Source organism: Cetorhinus maximus, chromosome 8 (assembly GCF_964194155.1).
Source record: "Cetorhinus maximus chromosome 8, sCetMax3.hap1.1, whole genome shotgun sequence".
Taxonomy (NCBI): Eukaryota; Metazoa; Chordata; class Chondrichthyes; order Lamniformes; family Cetorhinidae; genus Cetorhinus; species Cetorhinus maximus.
In genome coordinates, this window is record NC_135886.1 from 138,743,206 (window position 1) to 138,762,872 (window position 19,667).

Here is a 19,667-nt window from a genome sequence, read left to right on the forward strand (position 1 = left end):
CAAGAACCTATCTATCTCAGTCTTAAATACACTCAGTGACCTGGCCTCCACAGCCTTCTGTGGTAATGAATTCCATAGATTCACCACTCTCTGGCTAAAGAAGTTTCTCCTCATCTCTGTTCTAAAAGGTCTTCCCTTTACTCTGAGGCTGTGCCCTCGGGTCCTAGTCTCTTCTACTAATGGAAACATCTTCCCCACGTCCACTCTATCCAGACCTTTCAGTATTCTGTAAGTTTCAATTAGATCCCCCCTCATCCTTCTAAACTCCATCGAGTATAGACCCAGGGTCCTCAAACGTTCCTCATATGTTAAGCCTTTCATTCCTGGGATCATTCTCGTGAACCTCCTCTGGACCCTCTCTAGGGCCAGAACATCCTTCCTGAGATACGGGGCCCAAAATTGCTCACAATATTCTAAATATGGTCTGACCAGAGCCTTATAAAGCCTCAGCAGCACATCCCTGCTTTTATATTCTAGTCCTCTCAAAATAAATGCCAACATTGCATTTGCCTTCCTAACTACCGACTCAACCTGCAAGTTAACCTTAGGAGAATCCTGGACTAAGACTCCCAAGTCCCTTTGCACTCCAGATTTCTGAATTCCCTCCCCATTTAGAAAATAGTCTATGCCTCTATTCTTCCTACCAAAGTGCATGACCTCACACTTCCCCACGTTGTATTCTATCTGCCACTTCTTTGCCCATTCTCCTAACCTGTCCAAATCCTTCTGCAGCCTCCCCGCCTCCTCAATACTACCTGTCCCTCCACCTATCTTTGTATTATCTGCAAACTTAGCCAGGATTGGAGGACTTGAGAAGGTTACAGAGATAGGGAGAGGTAGGACCATGGAGGGATTTGAAATTCAGTGAGTTGGGTGTTTGTTCAATGCCAGACACACAAAGTCCAGTCCCATTAAATGTCCCAATATTCGCAGGAGATTTCAGATACATACACAGCATTGCAGGGGTGCAGGGATTCGATTAAGGTTTAAGGTATGGTCATAACATTTCCACTATCACTGCCAGATATTTTAAAACCTATGATTGCCACTGTGCATAAGGGTATAGCATATTGTAACTTCACAACAATGATTTGAAGAAAGAACAGCACGTTTCACAACCTCAGAACGATGCAAAGCAGATTACAACCAATGGAGCACTTTCAAAGTGTAGTTACTGTTGTAATGTAGGAAACTTGACAGCGAATTTGTGCACAGCAAGCTCCCACAAACAGCAATATGATAATGACCAGATGATCTGTTTTTAGCTTTGTTGGTTAAGGGTGTGGGAGTGATGCCCTGCTGTTGAAGACAGCGCACAAGTATGTGTGGGGTGGGGTTGTGTGCGTGAAGGAAATGTTAAGGAAACCTTGTAGAAAGTGACCATTCCCCTGCAGCTGAGACAGTTCAGGTGCAGCCACATTGATGTGATTGGAGTCGGGCCTCTAGCTTCTCTGCCCACTCAAACAAAGCAGAGGCATCAAAGTACCAGCAAACGCTCCCGAGCTTTTTAGCCCTTGGGCACAGACTGCAAAATAATGAGCATGTTAGTGGACTGCAGAACAGTTGGACGACTGGGCACATTGTACAATCTCCTTGCTAAATCTGTCCATGTAGCAGTCACTGGTGGAGGCGCTCACAGCCCCTTGCAATGTCAGCATCCGGGTTTGGACCAGCATCCCCCATGGTTCAAGCTAACGGGGCAGCCCTGCAGTGCGGGTTAGGAGAATGTCTGTGCCTGAACTGAGAGCACAGCGTGCAGTCCAGTGGGCAAAGCTGCCTCCAATCGGTCAGGTGGAGTGGGGTGGAGATGGTGGGGTTTTAGGCAGCCATGCAGCACACAAATCTCTGGCCATCCAAGTGGTGGACAGCACTCTCCAGGATGCGCTAAGGAGCCTTTACACTTAACCAAGACATGTTCTTACTACACCCATGCTAACCCATGCGTCTCTCTCTTTTATCCTGCAGGAGGAGTACATCAGGATCATGGACCCTGGAGAACTAACTGTATGCCTCGTGGCGTACAGAGAGCGAAGATGACTGAGAAGAGAGCAACTGAGGCGCCTGGTTGTGCAGAGGGAGGAGCAGCACCCCCTGGAAGAAGGGGCAGCTGGGGCTCCTGCATGTGCCACTGAAGAGCCACAGCGAGCCATGGCTGGTTGGTGCCTAGCCAGACTCAGGGTCTATAGTTACCACCTGAAATTCCTGCAGACGGCCGAGAACCAGTGTCGCTGAAGACTGTGCATACCCAGGGAACTGGTCGGTCACGTCTGCCAGATACTACAGGATTTGGCACCATGGGGACAGACTTGTACATAATGTTCACTATTGTCAATAAATTCCCAAGAATGTCTCCCTGCCTATGGCTCCTTGTTCTAATGACCAGTGTTCGTGTCACTCAGATGTGAAACCTTTCTGCACAGGATAAAAGGCTGGACTTTAAATATTGTGCCTGACATGCTGAAGTGGCAAGGTGATGGCGTGGCGGGCGAATGAGAGCCCACCGGCCATGGAAATGGCATGTTGCCCAGGAATGCATAATTAATTCAGTGGGTTTGGGACAATACGGCATGAAAAGCCACTATTGCGAACGATGTTTCATCCACCCACTACTGCACAGTGCAAACCTGGGACGATTCCACCCCTAGTCTTGTATACCTGTATGTAGTTATGTTCACCAGTTGTTGTTCAGACACATTCATGTCTCTGAAGCCATTCCTTCGCCAGTCACAACTAACAACCAACTTGATGGCAGCTGTGTGATCTTACAACATGGTGACAGCCATGATGGGCACTGAAATCTCTGAAAATAGAGTCAAGGAACCTAGCAATGACCAAAGAAGGGTGAACAAACCTTGAACAAGGCTCAAAATCTTCAAATTGATGAAGCAATAAGCAGGCAGCACTGGGCAGGTTCCATTTTTAGTGAGCGTGGGTTTGGATACAGCCTGCAGCCTCGGTCCGAGGTCAGTGCCATCACACAAGCCAACCACGAGGCAGCAATCGAAAAATAAATCAGCTGCTTAAACACAATTCTCTAGCAGGAGGAAAGCAGTGATGGTAACTTCCAGCGATCGATTTAAAAATTCCCAAGTTTAGAAACAATTACCAAAAGGAGTCAGTAGCTGCAGAGGGTATCAGTAAAAAGCTGATCAGCACGGGAAACTCCATTACTACAACAGAACTTTAAAAAAAAAACAAGGCAAACCTCATAAAGCTTAAAACAGCTTTGGATTCCAAATTCACCTTGCCAGACCGATTTCGGCACATGGAAGGGCCAGGTCAAACACAGAATTGAACTCTATGGAGGAAGACATTTTTAAGGAATAAAAACAAAAAATGCTGGAAAAACTCAGTAGGTCTGACAACCTCTGTGGAGAGAGAAACAGAGTTAACGCTTCAAGTCCATATGACCGTACAGAGCCATTTCTAAGATTCAGAATTGCAACCGGATTGAACAGCTGAACATGTTAGTACATTACTGCATTCTATTGGAGCAATTACAGATGATGTCATAGCAAGACAAAGCATTAAGGAAACATCAGACAAATTTGAAGAAGTCTTAAACATCTTTCATAATTAATTTAATTTATGGAATAACAAGGTCTTAGAAAGAGCAAAGTTTAACAGAAGTTGAGGTCACACTCCAGTGCAATGAGAAAGGGCTAATTAATAATCTCATTGTAAAGGAGCCTCTAGGGAATAGTGACCCTAATATGGTAGAATTTTACATCAAGTTTGAAAGTCTGAATCTAGGGTCTTAAATCTAAACAAAGGAAACTACAAAGGTATGAAAGGCAAATTGGATGTGGTAGATTGGGGAACTGTGTTAAATGGTATGATGGTGGACAAGCAATGGCTACTATTTAAATAATTACTACATATTTACAACAAATGTACATCACTTTGAGGCACAAAAACACAGTAGGAAAGATGGTTCAACCATGGCAAATTTAATGATTGTATTAGGTGAACGAGAGGGGCTTATAAAGTTTCTAAACAAAATTAGTAAGCCTGGGGATTAGGAGAATTTTAGAATTCAGCAAAGGAAAACCAAGGAACTGATAAAGAGGAAATAGAATATGAAAGGAAATTAGCGAGAAACATAAAAATGGACTGTAAAAGCTTCTAAAGGCATGTCCAAAGGAAAAGATTAGCAAAGACTAATGTGGGCCCATTACAGGCAGAGACAGGAAAATTTATAATGGCGAGTAAGGCAATGGCAGAGAAACTGAACAAATATCTTGTGTCTGTCTTCATGGATGAGGATGCAAAAAACCTCCCAGGAATGCTAGAGAACCAAGGGGCTAGTGAGAATGAGGAACTGAAAAAAATGAGCATTTGCAAAAACATAACACTGGAGAAATTAATGGGACTGAACGTTGATAAATCCCCTGGACCTGATGATCTACATCACACAGTGCTGAAACAGGTGGCTGTAAAGAGAATGGTTGTGTTGGTGGTCATCTTCCATAATTCCACAGATTCTGGAATGGTTCCTGCAGATTGGAAGGTAGCAAGTGTAACTGTATTATCTAAGAAATGAGGGAGAGAGCAAATGGAAAGCTGCAGACCTGTTGTCCTGACACCAGTAGTAGGGAAAATGCTGGAATCTATTATAATGGACATGATAACTGTATGCTTAGAAAATGATGGTATAATTTGGTAGAGTCAACATGGATTTATGTTTGACAAAGCTGTTGGAGATTTTTTGAGGATCTAACTAGCAAAATAGATAAGGGGTAACCAGTGGATGTGTTGTATTTGTACTATACTGTGGCTGTCTTTGATAGAAGAGAGCTGGAAACCATGTTGTTGGTCTATTTACAAAGATGTACTTTAGCAGGACTCCATTAGAGCCTTCTTCCCTCAGGTTCCAGTTATACCTGGGGCAGCATTTCCCCCCCGTGAAGGGGGTTGTGCGGGAGTGGGTGCGGGCGGGTTCCCAATCGGCGCTCCCAATTGGGGGCGCGTCGCCATTCTACATGGGCGGGCCAATTAAGGCCCGCCCAGCGTGATGTCCGCTCGGAAGCGCTGTGCGCTCCCTGAGCGGGCGGGTGGGGTGCCCCTGAGCCGGGAGTGCGCTCTTTCGCACATGCACACGAAAGAGCGCAGAAATCTCCCTGAGGCAAAGTGACGCCTCAGGGAGCTCGGTTGAAATTTTAAAAAATTTTTAAAGGGTAGAGAATTTTTTCCTGACATGTCCCCTCATGTGACACTGTCACATGAGCTGGGACATGTCCATTACTTTTATTTAAAAATGTTCCGAAAATTTTAAATCCCTCATGAAACCTCATCCCGCCCGTGGATGAGGTTTCATGTGTTTTTCAGAAGGCCGCCTGGGCTCTTCGCCTGCCCTTAAGGTTGCACGGGCAGGTCCATTAATCATTTCAATTACTTTTTTAATGGCCTTAATAGGCCGTTGACAGGCCGGTGGGTGCGCAGCCAACTTGGCTGTGTGCCCGCCAAACTGAAAATCTAAATGATGTGGAGAGAGGTCGGGACGCATGCCCGAGATCACCCAGCGTCGCTTTACATATCGGCGAGCGGGGCCCACTCCCGGTAGCTGACTGCGAAAAGCTGCCCATGATCTGACATCATTATTTTCAGAAGGCTTTTGATAAGATCACACACAGGAGTTTAGTAGCCAAAATTAAAGTGCATGGGATTGGGATAATATACTGGCATGGATTGAGAATTTGTTAATGGACAGAAAATAGAAAGTAAGAATAAATAAGTTATTCTTAGGTTGGCAGACTGTATCCAGTGGAGCACCACAATGGTCAATGTTTGGGCTCCAGCTAGTTACAATCTATATCAATGATATGGATGTGGGGAGCAAGTGTAACATTTCCAAGTTTGCTGATGACACAAAACTAGATGGGAATGTGCATTGTGAGGAGGATGCAAAGAGCGTTCAAGGAGAACTAGGCAGGCTAAGTGAGTGGGCAAGAACATAGAAGATGGAATATAATGTGGAAAAATGTGAAGTTATTCACTTTGTTGAGGAAAAAACAGAAATGCAGAGTATTCCTTAAATGATGAGAGTTGGGAAGTGTTAATCTCTAATGGGACCTGTGAGTCCTTGTTCATTAATCATTGTGCATCAAGCAATTAGGAAGGCAAATGTTATGTTGGCCTTTATTGCAAGAGGATTTGAGGACCGGAGTAAAGGAGTCTTGCTGCAATTGTGTAGGGCCTTGCTGAGACCACACCTGCGGCGGGATTTTTCACACCCACCCGCCACTGCAATCTTCCGGTCCCGCCGCAAGTCAATGGACTTCTGGCTGGGGCACCGCCTCACCCACAGCGAGTCCCATCCATGACTGGGCTGGAAAATCCCGGCCCTGGAGTATTGTGTCCAGTTTCGCTCTCCTTACCTAAGGAAGGATGTGCTTCCAACAGAGGGAGAAGGTTCACCAGACTGATCCCTGTGATGGCAGGATTGTCTTATGGGGAGAAATTGAGGAGGCTGGGCCAGTATTCTCTAGAGTTTTGAATAATAAGAGGTAATCTCATTCAAACATACCAAAACCCTTAGAGGGCCCGACAGGGTAGACACAGGAAGGATGTTTCTCCTGGTGGGGGATCTAGAGCCAGGAGACACAGTCTCGGAATAAGGAGCAGGCCGTTCAGGACTGAGGGGAGGAGGAATTTCTTTACTCAAGGGGTGATGAATCTTTGGCATTTTCTACCTCTGAAGGCTGTGGAGGTTCAGTCATTGAGCTTGTTCAAGATGGAAATCAATAGATTTCCGGATATTAAAGATATCAAGGGACCTGGGGATAGTGCGGGGAAAATGGGGTTGAGGTAAAAGATCAGCCATGATGTAAGCGCATTAGCAGCAGTTCAGAGAAGGTTTACTAGGCTAATACCAAGAATGGGCGGGTTATCTTATGAGGAAAGACTGGGCAGGTTAGGCCTGCAGCTCATACGGACTCGAAACGTCAACTCTGTTTCTCTCTCCGCAGCTGCTGCTGGGCCTGCTGAGTTTTTCCAGCATTTTCGGGTTTTGTTTCAGATTCCCACCATCCTCAGTATTTTGCTTTTATCTTAGGCCAGTATCCGCTGGAATTTAGAAGAGTAAAATGCGACTTAATTGAAACCTTTAAGATCCCGAGGGGTCTTGACAGGGTGGATATGGAGAGAATGTTTCCTCTTGTGGGAGAATCAAGATCTAGAGGTCACTATTTAAAAATAAGGGGTCACCCATTTAAGACAGAGATAAGGGGAATTTTTTTCTCTCAGAGGGTCGTGAGTCTTTGTAACTCTCTCAAAAGGCAGTGGAAGCAGAGTCTTTGATTATTTTTAAGGCACAGCTAGATATATTCTTGATTAACAGGAGGGTAAAAGGTTATGGGGGTAGACAGGAATGTGGGGTTGAGGTTACATTCAGATCATCCATGATCTTATTGAATGGCTGAACAGGCTCGAGGACTCCAGTGTCCAACTCCTGCTCCTAATTCGTATGACCTAGCTGAGTGCAGAGCAGGCTTGAGTGGTTGAATGGCCTTCTGCTGCTCCTATGGACCTATGGAAATGTTTATCTGATAGAGTAGATGAGGCCTTGGTTTAACATCTCATCTGAAAATGGCACCTGCAACAGTGCAGCACTCCCTCAATACCGTCAGCCTGAACTCCATGCTCAAGTCTCTGTTGTGGGGTTTGAATTCACAACCTCCTGATTCAGGGGAGAGAGTGTAACTCACTGAGCCACGACTGACATACAATTTGGCTGTTTAAGTAGTTGCACTGATAACAGACTGTACAGAAACCTACAATGTTCATTAAATGCACACTGAATAACAATGCATTGTTAAACATAATCATCTGTTCTTTACTTGCATATCAGTTCATTAAGCACAGATATTTGAAATACTAAGTATTGGTTAAGCAGTGCAAGTGAACACCTACTGGAACAACATCAATCACAGATCATTGTGCACAGATATTTTTGGCAAGAAGGTTGGAGATTGTCTACAGCGTGTGAAGGTAGCAACTAGTTTCACTGAAGGATCATTGCAAGGATACAACTATAAGAACAAATTAAACTGTGGAACTGCAACTTATGCACATTCATCAGGAGGGAGATCAGTGCCTTTATATATGAACAAGAGTAAACAATTTAGCCCCTCCAGCCTGCTCCGCCATTCAATTAGATCACAGCTAATCTATAATTCAACTCCATTTACCTGCCTGTGCTCCAATATCCCTTGATAATCTTACCCAACAACAATCTATCGCTCTCAGCCTTGAAAACTCCAATTGTTCCCCAGCATCCATAGCTTTTTTGGCTCAGGAGTTTAAGATTCCAATCACCCTTTGTCAGAAGGATGTATATGTAGAAACCTGTCTCTGCTGGTGTCTATGTTTAACACGTGAGGAGAGAGCAGACGACAATACTTGCTGTCTCATGAAATTAAAGAGACTCAAACATTGGGTTTGCAAAGTGCTCACCAGACTGGAACCATGCTCTGCCCAGTTTGAGGTGCAAGTGTTGTTGGACCATGACCCAGCAATCACTATATAATCGCCAATAATTTGTCACAAAAATCGCAGCCTGTGAAAATATATCCTACGTGAAGAATAACAACAGATTTTGCAGAGTATTTAGCTTAGTAAATAGTAAAGGTGATTCACAAACAATTATTAAACTAAAATTGACACCGAGCTACATAAAGAGATATCAAGATGGGTAACCACATATTTGGTCTAAGACATCTTAAAGGAGGAGAGAGAGAGAGAGACAGAGAGAGAAGTTTTGGGAGTTTCAGAGCTTCAGTCTTTGGCAGTGAACGATGGTGCAGAAATGAAAATCGTGGATAGGCAATAAGGCCAGAAAGAAGTTACAGAGAAGGAAGGGTTTGGTACAAGGCCATGGTGGGATGGGCACACAGAAATTAAAATTTTAAAATTGAGGTGATGCCCAGCTGCCAATGTCAGTCCATGAGCACAGGGGCAATGGGTGAACAGGCCTTGGAGCGAGTTAGGCTACAGGCAAAGGATCTTGGATGAGACACGTTTGTGTAAGGAACAAGGAAACAAGGTTCAACACTGGGACCTCAGGATGTCTCAAAGTGCTTTACGGCCAATGAAGTACTTTTGAATTGTAATCATTGTTGTGATGTAGGAAATGCTGCATCTAATTTACGCACAGCCAGTCTCCACAGATAGCAACGTGATAATGTCCAGGTAATCTGTTTTCGTGGGGAGAACTCTCTGGCTCTCCTTCAAAAATAGTACCCTGGAATTGTGTGGGTCCACCTTAGAGGACAGTCTGAGCCTCAGTTTAATAGCTCATCTGAAAAGCAGCACATCCAGCAGTACAGCACTCCCTCAGTACTGCACTGGACTGTCAGCATAGATTTTATGCTGAAATTTCTGGAGTAGGGCAAAAGCTTCTGAATCCATTTTGAGGGTAATTTCCTTTAGAGCGACTGATACTTTCAGTGTTTCTTTTTAAACTGAGAAAGTATTAACTCTCCTATTGGAATTAAGCTGTTTTATTTTCCAAGGGCCTCTAACAGATGAATAAGTCAAAACTGAATTTCCGGCTCAATGATCGTCCATGGCTAAACCGATATTGCTTGTTTTAACCGACAGAGATACTAATTATTTCCATGTCTAATTGGCTGAGTTTGCTCAGTGAAATTTCATCAGTCTCCCTGGTACACCTGGTTCTGGCCTGCTATTGTATTCATCTGGCCCCACTCAGGGTGCTTTTACCAGCTTCATAAAGGACTGAATCAGGGCCAAAGGTGTTTCTTAATCCAGCTCTGTAGTGCGGGGAACTGCAATGGTTCAAGAAGGCAGCTCACCACCACCTTCTCAAGGGCAATTAGGGGTGGGCAATAAATACTGGCCCAGCCAGCGACGCTCACACCCCATGAATGAACAGCGAGTTGGCACAGCAGGTTTCTTGGCACAGCCAGTTCTGGGTTTTATACGACTTGGTTACAGGTCTAAAGATAGCAGAACAGAATGTATTTGCTTTAATGTGTCCAATAAACGTCTGCCTCTTGAAGACAGAAACAAAAGGTTAAATCATGACGACAGCAACTTTCTTTTAGATAGAGAACTTCGAATGTAGTGGAATGTCTCAAGGTACTTTGCAGGATCGATTATCAAAGGAAATTCGGCACCGCACCATATAAGGAGATTTTGGGACAAAAGTTTGATCAGAGAGCTAAGATTTAGGGAGTTGAAGGGTCATTCGGACTCGAAACATTAACTGTGCTCCTCTCCGCAGATGCTGCCAGACCTGCTGATGAGTTTTTCTAGGTATTTTTGTTTATGTTTTGGATTTCCAGCATCCGCGGTTTTTTTGTTTTTATCTTAAGATTTAGGGAGTGTCTTAAAGGAGGAAGCTGAGGTGGAGAGGCGGAGAGTTTAGGGAGGGAATTCCAGAGACAGAGGCCAAGGCAGCTGAAGGTACAGCCACCAACATTGTGTTGATTAAAATTAGGGGTGCGCAAAAGGTCAGAATTTAATGTGCATTGTTTTCAATGTGCACCAAAAACAGAGTTTAGATTAAAAGCAAAAAACTGCGATGCTGGAAATCTGAGGTAAAAACAGAAACTTGGCCCTTGTATTTGCAAGGATTTTATTGGCCAAAGGACCACAGTTATTAAAAGTTGCAAATTCCGCTTTCCTTTTTTTTCAAAAGTAAGAAATTGGGAGTAAGAACATATGAAATAGGAGCAGGAAAAGGCCACACATTCCATTGAGTCTGCTCCGCTATTCAATAGGATCCTGGGTGATCTCCGGCTTCCCGTGATTCTCTGAGGGACCAAAAATCTGTCTTTCTCAGCCTTAAATGTATTCAAAGATGGAGCATCCACAAATCGGTGGGATAGAGAAGAGATGTAAGTTCCTTCGATTGAAGAAATTTCTGTTCAGCGCAGTCCCAAATGATCACCTCCCCCCCCACCGCCTCATCCTTATTGCCCCCATGTTCTAGATTTCCCCTGTCAGGGGAAACCACCCCTCAGTTCTCACCCTGCCAAATCCCTTCAAAATCGTGCTTGCTTCTATGAGATCACCTCTCATTCTCCTCAACTCTAGAGATTAAGGGCTGAATTTTTCCCCCCGTCGCGGGGGAGGTTGATGGACGGACATGCTTTCGATTGCGGGGGCACGGCGCCATTTTATGTGGGCGGGCCAATTAAGGCCCACCCAGCGTGATGTCCACGGGGAAGCGCCGAGCGCTCCCTGATCAGGCAGGGGTGGATTCCCAAAATCGAGAGTGCGCTCTTTCATGCATGCACACGAAAAAGCGCGCTCATCTCCCTGAAGCTAAGTGCAGCCTCAGGGAGATCGGCTCTACTGTCAACAATATTAAAAATAGAAAAGAAAAATTCCCTTACATGTCCCCTCATGTGACACTGTCACGTGAGTTGGGACATGTTCATAATTTCCAACAAAACTTTATTAAAATTTTTAAAACCCTGCATGAAATCTCATCCCGCCGCTGGATGAGGTTTCATGTTTTCTCTATTCCCCGCCGGGGCTCCTGGCCGACCGGCCAACATTAAGGTTGGACAGGCAGGTCCACTAATTACTTTAATTGACCCTGTCAATTGCCTCAATTGGCCATTGACAGGTCGGTGGGCCCACAGCTGATTTTGCTGCGTCCCCGCCTTCCTGAAAATTTAAATGGGGCGCGGTGACATCGGGAGTTTCGCCCAACATCACCGCGCGTCATTTTACACATCGGCGAGCGGGCCCCGCCCCCTGCTCGCCAACGGCAAAATCCTGCCTTGAGTGTGTTGCAGAGGGTAAAAGTTGACAAGTTTCAGTTTTGAGCTAGTTTTAAAATTCGACTCCACAACCATTAAACAATCGTGGATAACAGGGCTCAGGTTTCCTGTTCCTCCAGTCGGGGGTAGCTGAGCAGGAGAGAGCGTGGGCGGGCAGGCGGGGGAAAGAGCGCAGAAATCTCCCCGAGGCACAGAGCTGCCTCAGGGAGTTTAACTTCATTCTCAAAAAGTCAATAAAAGATTTTTAAAAATTATTCGGACATGTCCCCTCAGGTGACAGTGTCACATGAACTGGGACATGTCTATGAATTTTATTAAATTTTTTAAATAAAGCTTAAAAATCATCATGAAATCTCATCCCGCCCCTGGGTGAGGTTTCATGAGAAATGCAAAGGCCACCTGGGCCCTTTGCCTGCCCCCCCTGCCAACCCTGAGGTTGGACGGGCAGCTGTTAATTCTTTCAATTGATATTTAAATGGCCTTAATAGGCCCTTGACAGTTTGGCAGGCGGGCAGCCGACTCTGGTGCAGGCCGGCCGAACTGAAGGTCTGAGTGACGTGCGGTGACCTCGGGACGCACGCCCGACATCATCGTGAGTAATTTTATGCGTGGGCGAGTAGAGTCTGCCCCCAATCACCGACCAGAAGATTCAGGCCATAAAATTATTAAAACTGTCCATGTCCAAATGCAGCAAGGCCTGGACAATATCCAGGCTTGGGCTGACAAGTGGCAAGTAACACTCATGCCACACAAGTGTCAGGCAATGACCATCTCCAACAAGAGAGAATCTAACCATCACCCCTTGATGTTCAATGGCATTACCATCACTGAATCCCCCACTATCAACATCCTGGGGGTTACCATTGACCAGAAACTGAACTGGGATAGTCATATAAATACTGTGGCGATAAGAGCAGTTCAGGGGCTAGGAATCCTGCGGCGAGTAGCTCATCTTCTGACTCCCCAAAGCCTGTCCACCAACTACAAGCCATAAGTCAGGAGTGTTATGGAATACTACCCACTTGCCTGGATGAATGCAGCTCCAACAATACTCAAGAAGCTTGACACCATCCAGGACAAAGCAGCCTGCTTGATTGACACCACATATATAAATATTCACTCCCTCCACCACTGGTACACAGTAGCAACAGTGTGTCAAGATGCGCTACAGGAACTCACCAAGGCTCCTTGGACAGCACCTTCCAAACACACGACCACTACTATCTAGAAGGACAAGGGCAGCAGACATATGGGAACACCACCACCTGGAAGTTCCCCTCCAAGTCACTCACCATCCTGACTTGGAAATATATTACAGTTCCTTCACTGTCGCTGGGTCAAAATCCTGGAACTCTCTCCCTAAAGAACTTTGGGTGCACCTACACCACAGGGACTGCAGCGGCTCAAGAAGGCAGCTCACCACCACCTTCTCAAGGGCAGTTAGGGGTGGGCCTAACCAGTGATGTCCACATCTCATAAAGGAATAAAAAAAAAGGCACCTTTAAGTTTGTAAAACACATAACTAGTGAAACCAATTCTGCTTTTGATTCATTTCTATATTCATATGTGTTGGGCCTCAATAGGCCTTAATTATTTTTTTCCCTTTATTCTTTCACGGGATGTGGGCATCGTTGGCAAGGCCAGCATTTGTTGCTCATCCCTCATTACCCTTTAAGCTGAGTGGTTTGCTCAGTCATTTCAACAGGCATTTCAGAGTCATCCACATTGCTGTGGGTCTGGAGTTATGTGTAGGCCAGGCCAGGTAAGGACAGGACAAGCCATTAGTGAACCAGATAGGTTTTTACAACAATTGACAGTTCCATGGTCACCGCTTAATTTAATTCCAGTTCTCCTAATGGAATTACAATGTCACCAGCTGCCGTGAGGGGATTTAAACACACGTCCCTGGTGTATTAGCGTGGGCACGGGGGTGACTAGTCCACTACTACGCCACGGTCTCCCGCTAAATATTGGAACGTTGTCCGTCTTCTGAAAACAGGCACATATAATTACATAGGACATGCAGAACAAAAACAGGCCATTCAGTCTGTGCTTGTGCTTATACCCCACCTGAGTCTTCTCCCATTCCGCATACTTCATCTCAGTGTTTTCAGCTTACCTTAACTCTCCTGTACTTGTCTCGTTTCTTTGCGAAAGCGTCCGAGCTATTTTAGCGAGTTCCCCTCTCTGAACAAACAAATTTCTCCTCATTTCTCGATTGGATTCCCCTGTTGGTAACTATTTTATATTCACGGTGCCTAGTTTTAGATTCTCCCACAAGTGGAAGCAATTTTCCACATTTACCCTGTCGGTAATTTTTAAAAAGCTCGATCAGGCCACCTCGAAACTACCTCCTTTCTAAAGAAAGAGAAACAACCTGTTCAATCTTGGCCGCTCATGAATACTCTTTTCTACTTTTACTGAATATGTCGGATATTCAACGTCTACCTCTAATGGAAAAGTGATACCTAAGAGAGAACTTACATTTATATGGCACCTTCCACAACCTCAGGACATCGCAAAACGTTTAACAGCCAATTAATTATTTATAATGTGGCAGTCAATTTGCACACAACAAGCTCCTACAAACAGCACTTTGACTTGTCCAGATCATCTGTTTTTATGAAAGAAGCATAATCCTCTCCGGAAAGGTTCTAACCCCTACACCACCCCCCCTCCCAAATTGGATATTATCAATCTATTCTCCTTCCCCTATGAAAAACACATTGAAAATATTGAAAATTCTCAAACAAAAGCTTAACATGCTTTTGCTATGTTCCCCCACACACTAACCCTTTAAAAGAGACCATTTGGTATACACAGGAGAATATAGTACAAACAAAATGAAATGCTCGCATGCGAATTATATCCATCGGAAAATAAGCCACAACACGATTAATGTACCAAGAAAATCAATGGAAAGGTGCAGTGACAGGAACATGCCACCAGAGAGCAGCAGTGAGCTTCCTGTGGCAGCCTTCTGCCTGTAAAATGATGGTTTGTGCTGTGATGGTCAACTCTGTGTTAGGCATCGCCTGGTGCGGCTCAGGAGCCCCACTCTGGCATGACAGTCTCTGCCGCATTTGCTGCAGAGGGAGGCAGTCGGCTGTGAAGGTGTACAGTTTGCTGCCCTCTGTTTTCTCTGGGCCCTCTTCTTGGCCAGCTGAGCTTTCTGCTTCTGCTCGTCCCCCCCTTCCAATGCCCCTCCGGTCAGCCTCCAGAGGTCATGTCCGCCAGTTGTCAGGGTCAATATCTACTATATTCATATCTCGCTTGCACCTGTCCTTATAGCAGAGGTATGGACGCCCAGGAGGTCGTGACCCAGTGTCCAGTTCGCTGTACAGAGGGTCTTTGGGCATTCGGCTGTCATCCACCCGATGAACGTGGTTGAGCCAGTGCAGCAATGAGTGTCTGCCGATGGAATTAGCACACTCCAGGGACCTCCGAGCTAGTGGCCTTATCCTGCTGTGAAATGCTGAGATAATGCCTGAGACAGTGAAGGTGGAAACTGTTCAGCTTCTTCTCCAGCCTGACGAATGTTGGTCAGGTCTCGCCGCTGTAGACGAGTACGCTGAAAACATGGGGCAGGATTTTACCCATCGGAGATTGGGGGGTGGGGTGGGGCCCGCTCATCATCGCGTAAAATGACACGCGGTGATGACCGGGGGAACTCCTTACGTCACCGCGCCCCATTTAAATCTTCAGGAAGGTGGGGGCGCAGCAAAATCCGCTGCGGACCCGCCGATCTGTTAATGGCCAATTGAGGTTGTTGACAGGGTCAATTAAGTCATTAAAGGACCTGCCCGTCCAACCTTAAGGTTGGCGGGCAGGCCAGGAGCCCCGGCGGGAATTAGTAAAAGCATCAAACCTCATCCACCGGTGGGCTGAAGTTTCATGTAGTTTCTAAAAAAGTTTAATAAAGTTTTTGGGAAAATTATGGACATGTCCCAACTTGTTGACATGTCAGGGAAATTTTACATTTCTATTTTTAGGCTTTTAACATTTTGAGCCGATCCCCCTGAGGCTGCACTTAGCCTCAGGGGGATGAATGCGCTCCTTCGTGCGCATGTGTGAAAGAGCGCACTCTCGATTTTGGGAATCCCCCCCGCCCGCACAGGGAGTGCATAGCGCCTCTGTGCAGACATCACACTGGGTGGGGCTTAATTGGCCCGCCCACTTAAAATGGCGTCGCATCTCCAATCGGAAGCACGCCCGCACACGCCCACCCATCAACTTCCCCCCCAATGGGGGGAAAATTCAGCCCATGGGTTTGGTCCGCGCAGCTTGGTGTTCTCAGTCAGGTTGGTATCGTTCCACACTCTCACTCAGCTTTTCTGATGCATGCCTTAATTTCAGCATCAAGCGACAGATTGCTGGTGATTGTGGAGCCTAGACGTGTGAAGCTATCAACAACCTCTGGCGTCACATTGTCAACACTAATAGACGGCGGTGAGGCAACGCCCTGTACATGACATTTATCTTCCAGGTTCTGATGGTAAAACAAAACTCTTTGCAGGCGTGAGAGAGACTGTCCATTTGCCGCTGAAGGTGTTTCTCAGTGTAGAATGTCAGTGTGGCATTGCCAGCATAGAGCAACTCTCTGATGAGGTGCATCTTTGCCTTGGAACTTAGCAAGTCTGGACCACTTTCCAGCAGTTCTGGTGTGTAAATCAATAGAAAGGTACAGTGACAGAAACTGGCCACCAGAGTGCAGCAGCGAACTTCACCGAACATCGACACGGATGCACAAGCTGAGATAAACCCAGTGCTGAGAAAGTTTGTCGAACAGAGTGTGACTCCCAAAACGCTCTGTTTAATATTATGCGTGAGGGTTTCCAGTTGGGCGGAGCCTGCAGGGCGGGAGTTTGAGGAGGGGTTTGCCAGGAGACCCCGCCTTGAGTCTGGTGGGGCGGCGAATAATTCAACGTGGGGCAATGTGCCTGTCACTGTGCAGCCAAAGGGATGCCCTGTTCTATAAGGGGGAGGAGAATAAACATGAACAGGTGCTGCAGATATGGACACATTGGGAGCTCGAAGGCTTTTGGGATTTATTATTTGGAAAAGAATTTAAGGATAGCATTCTTGGGACCTGCTTTTGAAGTCTAAAAGATTAACAGGGGAACAGCTGGAGGCCATTCAGCCTCTCGAGTCTATTCTACCATTCAGTGGGATCGAGGCTGATCTGTGACCTCACTCCATATACTGACCTTTGCCCCAAATCCCGGAATATTTTTGGACAACAAAAATCTATCAACCTTAGAAATTTAATGTTAATAATTGATCTCAAACCATTGAGAGTTCCAAACTCTTACCACCCTTTTCTGTGTCGTAATGTTTCCAATTTTCACTCCTGAGAAAGATCTGACTCTAGTTTTTAGGCTGTGCCCTGGTACGAGGACCAGTTTCCCTGACAGGGTGGAGATCGTGGACATTGAGCCCCTGACAAGACTCGGGAGTTCCCGTTTATACCCGGTCTGGGGTCCGGCTGTGGGGGGCAGCAGCGTCTGTCGTTCTTCTGGTGATGGACACGGGCCCAGCGAGCTGGCCAAAAAATAAAATGGTACAAAACCCCCGATTGTGTGGCCGGGGGACCAGGACGTGAAATCAGAGAATAGCCCCAGACAGAGCACAGGGAGAGGGAGAGGGGGTGGGGGGAGGGGGAGGGGGGAGGGAGACGGAGAGGGGGTGGGGAGAGGGGGCGGGGAGAGGGGACAGGGGGAGGGGGAGGGGACGGGGGGTGACAGGGGGAGGGGAGGGGGAGGGGACAGGGAGAGGGGCAGGGGAGAGGGGGAGGGGACAGGGGGAGTGGGGAGAGGGAGGGGACAGGGAGAGGGGCAGGAGAGGGGACAGGGAGAGGGGGCAGGGAGAGGGGGGGAGGAGACAGGGGAGGGGGAGGGGACAGGGGGAGGGGACAGGGAGAGGGGACAGGGAGAGGGGGCAGGGAGAGGGGGGAGGAGACAGGGGGAGGGGGAGGGGACAGGGAGAGGGGGCAGGGAGAGGGGGGAGGGGGAGGGGACAGGGAGTGGGAGCAGGGAGAGGGGGGAAGGGGAGGGGACAGGGAGAGGGGGCAGGGAGACGGGGCCAGGAGAGGGGACAGGGGGAGGGGGCGGGGAGAGGGGGCAGGGAGAGGGGCAGGGAGAGCTGGGAGGGGAGGGGACAGGGGGATGGGACGGGGAGAGGGGGCAGGGTGGGGGGACGGGGGGAGGGGATGGGGGGAGATGGCAGGGGGAAGGGACAGGGAGAGGGGACAAGGGGAGGTCCTAGTTAAGAAGGGAGAGAGAGGAGCAGAGAAAGAGGCTCCAAGCAGAAAAAGGGCTGTGGTTGACAGGCTTTAAACAATGAGGACTCGGGAGACGCTCTGGAGATGGATCAGGGCAGCAGAAGGTTTGTGATTCTGCCCTGCAGACCGGTTTGGTAAAGGTATTGCTTTGAACAGCAAATGTTCTGCTCATTGCAACCAAAGAGCTGGAGTTGGGGTTGTGAGTTGGTGCTCGAGTGTAGACTTTGGAATCCGGGGAAACAGAATCTCAGGGGGATGAGATTAAAACCCTCGGAGGTGTCCGGCCATTGAAGCCGTCTGAGTTGGAGCAAATTTTGGGGAGAATTCCGAGGTGAGATCTTCAAAGGTGAAGGCTGGAATCCCTCGTGCAAGAGAGAGACAGAGTTTCAGTGAGATTGGTTGAGATTGGTTGTTGAGAAATCCATGGAACCTGTCTTGGTCGCATTTGGAATTTATTGTACAGTGCAGTGTGTACGAACACAGTTTGCCTGTTAATTCATATGTACCTTAAATTAACCCTGAATGTTAGAGTATAAGATAGATCTCATAATGTGGTTTACCTTTCAGACTTTTGTATAATAAAGATTATTTTGCTTGTTCAAAAATGTGAAATCTTGTGGCTCTATCCCTTAGCAAGTGCCTTGGATTTCCAACTTTGTATACTTCAAACAAAAGGTTATTGGCCCCTCACCAGATTGTACCAAACACTCGGGGGGCTGATCCAGGATCATAGCAGCCTCCAATTCAAGACCCCTCAACCAGCGGAAATAGTTTCTGCCGATCTACCCTATCTCCTCCCCTTAATATCTTGAAAACTTTGATCAAATCACCCCTAAGCCTTCTAAATTCCAGCCTAGAATACAACCCGAGTTTGTGGGATTTTCATTGTGATTTAACCCTTGGAGCCCAGGTATCATTTTGGTGACCCTATGCTGATCTCCCTGCCAGGCCAATATATCCTTCCTGGGGTGTGGCACCCAGGACTGCTCACAGTGCTCCAGGTGTGGACAGGCCAGGGCTTTGTATAGTTGAAACACGACTTCAACCCCCTTGTATTCCAGTCAAGTAGATATTAGGGCCAGCGTTCCATTAGTTTTTATGATTATTTCCTGTAGTGTTCACAGCATTTACATGATTTGTGTACCTGGACCGCATTCCTGAATTAATATATGTTTTTGGTGACAAATTGACCTCCTGAAGCTAATAAAATAGTAAAGATGGTACATTATGACAGCGTAATAACAATGCTGTTAATGCCTTATAGCTTTCCTTTCTGTAGCTAAAAGCTGATAAAGGAATGATTGAACGACACAGCTAATATTCACCATGTTGCAACAGCGTTTATTATTGAATGGAGCCAAGAAACTTAAAGGGAAATGTAGAGTAAGCTGGAGTCAAAGGAACCTGTTACCAGTGGACACTGCAGTACCCTCTCAATAACGCCCTCCCAAAGGGGGAACAGGTGGTGTTGCTTGCCTGATGAAAGTGTGGAATTCTGATGGCATATTTACCAGTCTGAGATAAAAATTCACAGGAAAGCTGGGGGCCTAGGGTGTATAGTTTGAGGGCATCACAAGGGCAAGACATGGTTTCTCAGCTCGGGAGGGCAACTGCCTACACCCTGCCTAAGT